This window comes from Lolium rigidum, chromosome 2 (genome assembly GCF_022539505.1).
Source record: "Lolium rigidum isolate FL_2022 chromosome 2, APGP_CSIRO_Lrig_0.1, whole genome shotgun sequence".
Classification (NCBI taxonomy): Eukaryota; Viridiplantae; Streptophyta; class Magnoliopsida; order Poales; family Poaceae; genus Lolium; species Lolium rigidum.
The window spans coordinates 164,466,750-164,477,370 of record NC_061509.1 but is presented as its reverse complement, the minus strand read 5'-3'; the positions used below and the strand labels follow the sequence as shown (position 1 = coordinate 164,477,370).

The 10,621-nt window shown below is 38.6% G+C and overlaps 1 long non-coding RNA gene across 5 annotated transcripts; it reads left to right on the top strand.

Annotated features, from left to right (window-relative positions):
- Positions 1 to 528: 528 nt before the first annotated feature.
- LOC124692546 lies at positions 529 to 5,001 on the top strand. Of its 5 annotated transcripts, XR_006999586.1 has the most exons (7): positions 529 to 1,043; positions 1,279 to 1,403; positions 2,431 to 2,591; positions 3,197 to 3,464; positions 3,534 to 3,646; positions 4,448 to 4,676; positions 4,754 to 5,001. It is a non-coding gene; the product is annotated as an uncharacterized LOC124692546 (long non-coding RNA). The 5 variants fall into 5 exon arrangements; XR_006999587.1 differs by having other exon boundaries at positions 3,367 to 3,464; positions 4,448 to 5,001; XR_006999584.1 differs by having other exon boundaries at positions 3,197 to 3,388; positions 4,448 to 5,001.
- The last annotated feature ends 5,620 nt before the right edge of the window (positions 5,002 to 10,621 follow it).

The window sequence follows — 10,621 nt, the reverse complement described above, 5'->3', positions numbered from 1 at the left end:
CAAAGGCGCGGGTGCCTCTAATAATGTGTGTGTGCACTCGATCGATGATCCCTAAACCTTAAACCCTAAAACCCTAATCCCTAATTATACCCTAAACATACACCCTAAACACCCTAAACACTAAACCCTAGACCCTAAACCCTAAACCCTAAACACTACTCCCTATACCCTAAACCCTAAACACTAGACCCTAAACCCTAAACCCCAACCCTTGACCCTGAACCCTAAACCCTAAACCATAAACCCTAAATATATTTCAATCTCTCTCTAGATCTATATATCGTTGGTGGCCAAGAAACTTACTTATATCTCTACTATATTAAATGCCTAGAGGTGGTGAGATGGTTGGTACGTCCAGCCTCTCCCATCCCGCATCGAGCATCCCGCAAAGCAGCTATTTGTGTATAGGCAAAAAAACAACGGATGAAAAAAAACAGCAAAAATAAACCGAAAATAACAACTGCCGCAACCCACGCACTCACGGCTCATCCAATCAACCCACCACAGCAGTTGATGACTTGATGTGCCCTCCGCTATGGCAGGTGAGCAGGCCTCCCAATTGTGATTTCGTCGCCGTCGCTCCCGATGCCTCCTTTGCCCACATCCTGCTGGTGCTCGCCGTGGGCGGCCGACGCAGGAAGAACCGCCGCCGCCTCCGTACGGCCAAAACAAAGGATCTCCGAGCCGCTCAAGCTCTTATGTGCCCTCTTCCTGCTGCTTTCGGTCCTAGCCATCGCCGTCGGCCACTGGAAGATCCCAGGTCTCGATTTTGTGAGGGACTGTGTCCATGAGTTGAAGCCTGTAGAAAGTGAGTTGCAGGTCACCGTTGCTCCCCGGGTTGCCCCTGTCGAGAAGTTGCCGATTGGACGCTGGGAAATTGAGGGAGAAGGAAAAGTTCTGGAGCGGCGACCTCGGTTGAGGTCAGATAGGCGCGGCCGTGCTCTGGTTCGTGAAGATTGCGCTCGCGTTCCCCGCATCAGACATTCACGCTGAGAGATTGTAGAGGGCTGCTCTCAAATCCGGGATCTACAGTTTGTTGTTTGGTACTCTCCCTTTTATCCACTTTAATGTTTCTGGTTATTTATTTTTGGGTCACGTTGTTTGCTTGAGTTAGCGTTCATTTCCGACTGGATTCAACGTTCACGCCTTGAACTAAATTGGCGCCTTTTGTCTATAATTCCACTGTCTTTATATTCCTAATTCATATCTCTGCAAATTTGTATATAGAAGAAACACTTCTTAGTTCTAACTTTGTTTACAATTCCTAACTCTCGGCAGGAGATGTCTGTGGAAATTTCTGTATTCGGCCCACTTAAATATGATCATCATATCTGATGTACTTCTCATGGTATATGCCACTCCATACAGGCTAAGGATTCATCAAATGGTGACAACTTGGTGAGGTAAATTTCCTAAGAAAGTTAGTTGAGAATAGATGGGATATGATAAATCATCTGATGAAGTTCTACACGAAGTATATCTTCTTTCCGCACAACAAAAGTAAAAGTTTGCCGTTTCAAGTATTATGACTGTATGAACTGCATATACAAACTCGGTATTCAGATAAAAATGTGTGCCTGGATTTGGAGATTTGGAAGTGCCGCGTTAGATGATTTAGGGCTTGGAGAAACATATAGAATTGACTTTTAGGAGCAAACTGATGAAGTATGATGTTTATAACTTCTGGCATGTATATCATTCCATCACTCACGTTGTTTACTATCCGACAAGATGTTTATAACTTCTGGCACGTTATTAGCTTGGTTTCCCAAACTGAAAAGAACATCTTCATGTAGTTATTTTGACATGAAAAGATAGTGTTAAAAATATTTGATGTGCTATTCAAACTCATGCTGAGGCACATGTCAATGGGCTGAATGTTTCTATTGGTAAAATCAATGATCACTTTGATGCTTAACAATTTGGAGACCTTAGCTCTGAATTCTTCTTGTAAAATTTTAGATATTTTTGATGGGTAACAAATTCAATGCTCATCTTGGAATTGAAACGACATTATGCTCGATTGTGCAAGTTCAAAAGGAGTTCTATTACAAGCAGTTTTTGCTTATTTTCTGTGGGGTTCTTTATTTGTAACGATAGCCCAAAAAGTGAGCGTAAAGGAGAATAGTTACGACACCAGGTCGTACAATTTAAGAATGCAGAGTTAACCGTTCCAAGCTTTCTTGTGTGGCTGAACATTGTTTCTGAAGGTTTAGACACACTGAAAAATTTAGCAAGTGTCATGCATGAGGTTTGTTTCATATGCGTCTAGCTTCGAACATTGATAACTTAACCTTATTGTTGATTTATTTATTTATTTCAAAGCTAGAAGTTTTCATGCCTTTTGCTCAATGAGCTCTTCTCTGTGTTAATGCTTTAGCACTATTTCCCCTTCACTCCCAATTAATAAGAGCCATTCATTTTCAAAAGAATTAGCAGGAATACTATCAGTTTTGAAAAGGAGAAGAGAGAAGACGGGAGGACCAAGGTGCCTCGTCCTATACTGATGTGCTACTGTTGTTACACTAGCGAGTGGCGATGGGATCTGCCTCTATTACTTTACTGGATCGGCTGACTGACTGGCGATGGAGGTGCATCTGTTGACTTAAATTTCTTCTATCAATAGTTAGTTTTAAAATCTGTTCTGTAAGAAAAAAAAACATAAATATCTAAAATTCCATGCCACTGGACCATACGTAGTGGAATTGGGATATCAATACATTATAGGTATATGTGTAGGTTATTGTAAAACATAATTTATTTCAGTTGGTTCGTGTTTGCGAGGATTAGGTGCAATCATGCTTAATGTGAAAATAAGAGATTTGTATTAAGAACAAATAGTTGTCTTTTTTATGATTTTTTTTGTGTAAGAGAATGTGCATGGAACAACTGCCTCCATTGTATGATTTTGATACCTCGAAACATAGATGCAAGTAAACTATCTCATGAGCTTTATTTATATTACTAAGCCGTGCATGTGTGTGCATATAATTGTAAAAAATGTTTCCCTGAAAAAACTGTAAAAAAAGGCTCAATAAAAAATTCCAAAAAATGTCCATGCTATACTTTTATAATCATTGTTGTCTATATCATCTTTAAAATGTCCATGCAATTTTTTCTAATAATCACTGTTGTCTAAGGATTGCTTGTTGGAAAATAAAATAAAGTGTGTTAAATATCGCGTTCCTTATTTCAGGTACCAAATTTTCTTTCATTATACGTGTGGTTCAGTGTAGCATTTTTTTATCTATGACTCTTAAATTGGCCAGTAGAAAGGCGTCAAATGCAGACGCTTTAAAGGAATCTTCCATGGAATAATCTTTTAGTGTTTTAGCACAGCTCACTGGTCCTTGGTTATCACTATAGGGAAATGTTACTTCCTGGAAAGGTATCTTGCATTCATATGTCATGAATCTTCATATGGACCATCTTTGTGACGCTGGCGAAAACATTCTATTTTAGTGGTATGTTTCTTCACCTTTGTTATCTATGGATTTTTGCTTCGCCAGCTGATCCTTGTTATTATCCAACAGAGGGAGCTGTTAGACTATAAACCTGAGATATATGTCATATGATAGAGAAGCAGTTAATGAATCTTTAATCAGCTGAAGGCATACTTTATGAACATTTGGAAGCTCATTGAAGGGTAAGTTTGTATTGGTTTAATCAAATTTGTACATGTCCACTTGTTTCCTGCTTTGGTTGTAATGATTTACGTTTTCTCCTTCTCCTCAATGGCTATTTCTTGCGAATGATTTTGGACATGTGAGGACAACAAAATTCTTATACTGCTGGTTATGTCACAGTTATTTATTGTTGCTAGATTTAAAAATTCATGTGTAGGGGCTTAAACTGATGGTAGCACTACTTATGTTAAAAATATTTTCACATACAGTTTCAGTGTCCACCCATTCCTGCCAGCCGTTTCTAGCTCATATTGATATTGTCCATCTTCCGAATTGCATATTCCATTATGTTAAAGTTTTAATACAGTATACATCTATCTGGATTTCAGGTCTGCTTGGTCGATGCGTTCTCTGACAATTTTAAAACGATGTGCATGGCAATTTGGTAGAATCACCTTCCAACCATGTGCATTTGCATAATCAGAACAATGCTTATGATATAGGAGAACTTGCAGCATCCCAACTGTCCTCGCACTAGATGAGCTGAAGGTTATATCTTATGGAGTATTCTGGTGCGCTATTCATATGAATAATTGGATTTTTGTAGTTATCATTTGTGTTATGTTTGTTGGATCTAAAGAACTGCATCAAGAATTAAGTTGAATCACTTCATACCATCAATTAGTAAACTCCACTTCACATAATGTCATATGCTAATTATGCGGAAGGCTTAAGGCTAAGTTTGATACAGCTCTTGGGAATGTTGAATGCATGGAACGTAATTTCTTGGTTGCTCGGTTTCTAATACCCCGTTGGTGTAGGGCCGAGATAAACTTTTTTGGCTCCTGCATAAGAAGGGTATGATCCAAAATCAATTGTTGGACAAGTATGTCGTGGATTTTGGGATCTGAGACGTTCACATGCTAGATCTTCTCTAAGGCTCCCATCCCATTGAAGATAAAAAAATTTCCTTCGGCTTGGCTTTCATGGCGAAACTCAAGTGTTGAACGCCTTCTCGACGGTAGCTTGCTCCGTGATCCTAGATTTGAGGTTTGTGGTATTCGTGAAGCCATGATAACTTATTGTCTTTCCTCTACTGATGTAAGAGTAACTTGATTGGGCATCAGCTTCATATCTTATACGCTGGTGATGAAGATAGAAGTGTCATCGGTTAAAGATTCTTGATAAGTTCATGTCCCTCAGCCTGTACCACATTGTAGCTATTAGTTTCCCATCACTGTAGCAACAAAACTGAGCTCCCTTTTTTTTTTTTTGCATTATGTGGTTTCATTGTAATAGAAATGGTTTTGCTCATGTAATTTAGATGTTTTTATCACTTTGAATACAAAGCTGGGTTGTATTGCTCCTGCTTTTCTAGAAATAGTATTGTTACAAATAATATTTGTTAAGGCATTTTATTTTGTTCTAATGGAGGCCGCAGCTTAATGTTCTAATTGGTATGCTGTTGGTTCCTTTGCATTCGGTTGGGGATTGTTAAGTTCAATTGTTTCTTTTTGCAAGATGCATGTATACTGAATGCTATCAGCAGTACACGCAAGGGCATGGTAATTCCAGAGGAGAAGCCCATTTTAGACTGAAGGCAGAGCAAAAAGAAGCTTATCATGTTGCTCCCTCGCCTTTGATGATATGGAAGCTGGAAATTCGGCGCTTCCTTCAGTACGAAATTATTTTGATGTTGATTGACATTGCTTTCTCACGTTCCACACACACATACAGACACATATCTTTACCATATAATTTAGTTATTATAGTACCACATCAGATATTTATCTTAATATAAGTGGAGAGGAGATGGCGGTGGAAATATCACTTCATTGTCACAATAAAAAATAATCTAGCCATCGAGTTTTCTATGCATACACATTTAATTAGTTTTAAATTTATATTGAGGGAACATTCAAATTTTAGCACATGGACAGAATACTGTGAAATTATTAAGCTAATTTCTTGAGATATTGTGCAATTATAATTTCTATATAAGCAGATTTTTCAAATGCATCATATTCACATAGAAGAGGAACAAAATTAGAGGAACCGTAGCAACGCACGTGCATTCAACTAGTATATATATACGCATGCACTTTATGCGCAAAGGCGTGGGTGCCTCTAATAATTAATGTGTGTGTGCACTCGATCGATGATCCCTAAACCTTAAACCCTAAAACCCTAATCCCTAATTATACCCTAACCGTACACCCTAAACACCCTAAACACCCTAAACACCCTAAACACTAAACCCTAAACCCTAGACCCTAAACCCTAAACCCTAAACACTAAACCCTAAACCCTAACCCTAGACCCTAAACCCTAAACACGTACTAAACCCTAGACCCTAAACCCTAATTAACCCTAACCCTAACCCTAAAACCCTAGCTAGCTAACCCTAAAACCTAAACCCTAATTAAACAATACATATATATATAGGCCAACGGCACTTAATTGCGCATCAAGCAGGCGACCAAATAATTAGCGCTGATAAATTAATTAACTTGAATCTTGACAAGTTCTCTCGAATGAAAACACATTTGATTAAGTTGCCTCATAATATATATACAATTAGTGTGCATGCGCGCATGGCATACCATGCACATATCATTCGTGCATATATATATCTCAATATATATCTGAACATATTCTTGGGGATATATATATATATTTCAATCTCTCTCTCGATCTATATATATCGTTGGTGGCCAAGAAACACACTTATTATATATATACGCATGCACTTTATGCGCAAAGGCGCCGGTGCCTCTAATAATGTGTGTGTGCACTAGCTCGATCGATGATCCCTAAACCTTAAACCCTAAAACCCTAATCCATGATCCCTAATTATACCTTAAACGTACACCCTAAACACCCTAAACACTAAACCCTAAACCCTAGACCCTAGACCCTAAACCCTAAACCCTAAACACTAAACCCTAACCCTAGACCCTAATAAACCCTAAACCCTAAATATATTTCAATCTCTCTCTAGATCTATATATCGTTGGTGGCCAAGAAACACACTTATATGTATACACATGTACTTTATGCGCAAAGGCGCGGGTGCCTCTAATAATGTGTGTGTGCACTAGCTCGATCGATGATATCCCTAAACCTTAAACCCTAAAACCCTAATCCCTGATCCCTGATTATACCCTAAACGGACACCCTAAACACCCTAAACCCTAAACCCTAGACCCTAAACCCCCCTAAACCCTAAACACTAAACCCTAACCCTAGACCCTAAACGACCCTAAACCCTAAACCCTAAATATATTTCAATCTCTCTCTAGATCTATATATCGTTGGTGGCCAAGAAACACACTTATATATACGCATGCACTTTATGCACAAATTGGCACGGGTGCCTCTAATAATGTGTGTGTGTGCACTCGATCGATGATCCCTAAACCTTAAACCCTAATCCCTAATTATACCCTAAACGTACACCCTAAACACCCTAAACACTAAACCCTAAACCTTAGACCCTAAACCCTAAACCCTAAACACTAAACCCTAAACCCTAAACCCTAACCCTAGACCCTAAACCCTAAACACTAAACCCCAAACCCCAAACCCCAAACCCCAAACCCTAAACCCTAAACCCTAGACCCTAAACCCTAATTAATTAACCTTAACCCTAACCCTACCCCTAAAACCCTAGCTAGCTAATCCTAAATCCTAAACCCTAATTAAACCCTACATATATATATAGGCCAACGACACTTAATTGCGCATCAAGCAGGCGACCAAATAATTAGCGCTGATAAATTAATTAACTTGAATCTTGACAAGTTCTCTCGAATGAAAATACATTTGATTAAGTTGCCTCAAAATATATATACAATTAGTGTGCATGCGCGCATGGCATACCCTGCACATATCATTCGTGCATATATTTCAATATATATCTGAACATATTCTTGGGGATAAATATATATATTTCAATCTTTCTCTCTCGATCTATATATATATCGTTGGTGGCCAAAAAACACACTTATATATACGCATGCACTTTATGCTCAAAGGCGCGGGTGCCTCTAATAATGTGTGTGTGCACTCGATCGGTGATCCCTAAACCTTAAACCCTAAAACCCTAATCCCTAATCCCTAATTATACCCTAAACGTACACCCTAAACACCCTAAACACTAAACCCTAAACCCTAGACCCTAAACCCTAAACACTACACCCTAAACCCTAAACCCTAACCCTAGACCCTAAACCCAAAACACTAAACCCCAAACCCCAAACCCTAAACCCTAAACCCTAAACCCTAAAACCTAATTAATTAACCTTAACCCTAACCCTAAAACCCTAGCTAGCTAATCCTAAACCCTAAACCCTAATTAAACCCTACATATATATATATGCCAACGACACTTAATTGCGCATCAAGCAGGCGACCAACTAATTAGCGCTGATAAATTAATTAACTTGAATCTTGACAAGTTCTCTCGAATGAAAACACATTTGATTAAGTTGCCTCATAATATATATACAATTAGTGTGCATGCGCGCATGGCATACCTTGCACATATCATTTGTGCATATATTTCAATATATATCTGAACATATTCTTGGGGATAAATATATATATTTCAATCTTTCTCTCTCGATCTATATATATATATATCGTTGGTGGCCAAAAACACACTTATATATACGCATGCACTTTATGCGCAAAGGCGCGGGTGCCTCTAATAATATGTGTGTGCACTCGATCGATGATCCCTAAACCTTAAACCCTAAAACCCTAATCCCTAATCCCTAATTATACCCTAAACGTACACCCTAAACACCCTAAACACTAAACACTAAACCCTAGACCCTAAACCCTAAACACTACACCCTAAACCCTAAACCCTAAACCCTAACCCTAGACCCTAAACCCTAATTAAACACTAATCCCCAAACCCCAAACCCTAAACCCTAAACCTTAAACCCTAGACCCTAAACCCTAATTAATTAACCTTAACCCTAACCCTATAACCCTAGCTAGCTAATCCTAAACCCTAAACCCTAATTAAACCCTACATATATATATAGGCCAACGACACTAAATTGCGCATCAAGCAGGCGACCAACTAATTAGCGCCGATAAATTAATTAACTTGTTGAATCTTGACAAGTTCTCTCGAATGAAAACACATTTGATTAAGTTGCCTCATAATATATATACAATTAGTGTGCATGCGCGCATGGCATACCTTGCACATATCATTCGTGCATATATTTCAATATATATCTGAACATATTCTTGGGGATAAATATATATATATTTCAATCTTTCTCTCTCGATCTATATATATATCGTTGGTGGCCAAAAAACACACTTATATATACGCATGCACTTTATGCTCAAAGGCGCGGGTGCCTCTAATAATGTGTGTGTGCACTCGATCGATGATCCCTAAACCTTAAACCCTAAAACCCTAATCCCTAATCCCTAATTATACCCTAAACGTACACCCTAAACACCCTAAACACTAAAACCTAAACCCTAGACCCTAAACCCTAAACACTACACCCTAAACCCTAAACCCTAACCCTAGACCCTAAACCCTAAACACTAAACCCCAAACCCCAAACCCTAAACCCTAAACCCTAAACCCTAGACCCTAAACCATAATTAATTAACCTTAACCCTAACCCTAAAACCCTAGCTAGCTAATCCTAAACCCTAAACCCTAATTAAACCCTACATATATATATAGGCCAACGACACTTAATTGCGCATCAAGCAAGCGACCAACTAATTAGCGCCGATAAATTAATTAACTTGAATCTTGACAAGTTCTCTCGAATGAAAACACATTTGATTAAGTTGCCTCATAATATATATACAATTAGTGTGCATGCGCGCATGGCATACCTTGCACATATCATTTGTGCATATATTTCAATATATATCTGAACATATTCTTGGGGATAAATATATATATTTCAATCTTTCTCTCTCGATCTATATATATATCGTTGGTGGCCAAAAAACACACTTATATATACGCATGCACTTTATGCTCAAAGGCGCGTGTGCCTCTAATAATGTGTGTGTGCACTCGATCGATGATCCCTAAACCTTAAACCCTAAAACCCTAAAACCCTAATCCCTAATCCCTAATTATACCCTAAATGTACGCCCTAAACACCCAAAACACTAAACCCTAAACCCTAGACCCTAAACCCTAAACACTACACCCTAAACCCTAAACCCTAAACCCTAACCCTAGACCCTAAACCCTAATTAAACACTAAACCCCAAACCCCAAACCCCAAACCCTAAACCCTAAACCCTGGACCCTAAACCCTAATTAATTAACCTTAACCCTAACCCTAACCCTAAAACCCTAGCTAGCTAATCCTAAACCCTAAACCCTAATTAAACCCTACATATATATATAGGCCAACGTCACTTAATTGCGCATCAAGCGAGCGACCAACTAATTAGCGCTCGATAAATTAATTAACTTGAATCTTGACAAGTTCTCTCGAATGAAAACACATTTGATTAAGTTGCCTCATAATATATATACAATTAGTGTGCATGCGCGCATGGCATACCTTGCACATATCATTTGTGTATATATTTCAATATATATCTGAACATATTCTTGGGGATAAATATATATATATATTTCAATCTCTCTCTCTCGATCTATATATATATCGTTGGTGGCCAAAAAACACACTTATATATATATACGCATGCACTTTATGCGCAAAGGCGCGGGTGCCTCTAATAATGTGTGTGTGCACTCGATCGATGATCCCTAAACCTTAAACCCTAAAACCCTAATCCCTAATCCCTAATTATACCCTAAACGTACACCCTAAATTAACACCCTAAACACTAAACCCTAAGCCCCTAAACCCTAAACCCTAAACCCTAAACACTACACCCTAAACCCTAAACCCTAAACCCTAACCCTAAACCCCAACCCAAAACCCTGCTAAACCCTAAACCCTAGGCCCTAAACCCTAATT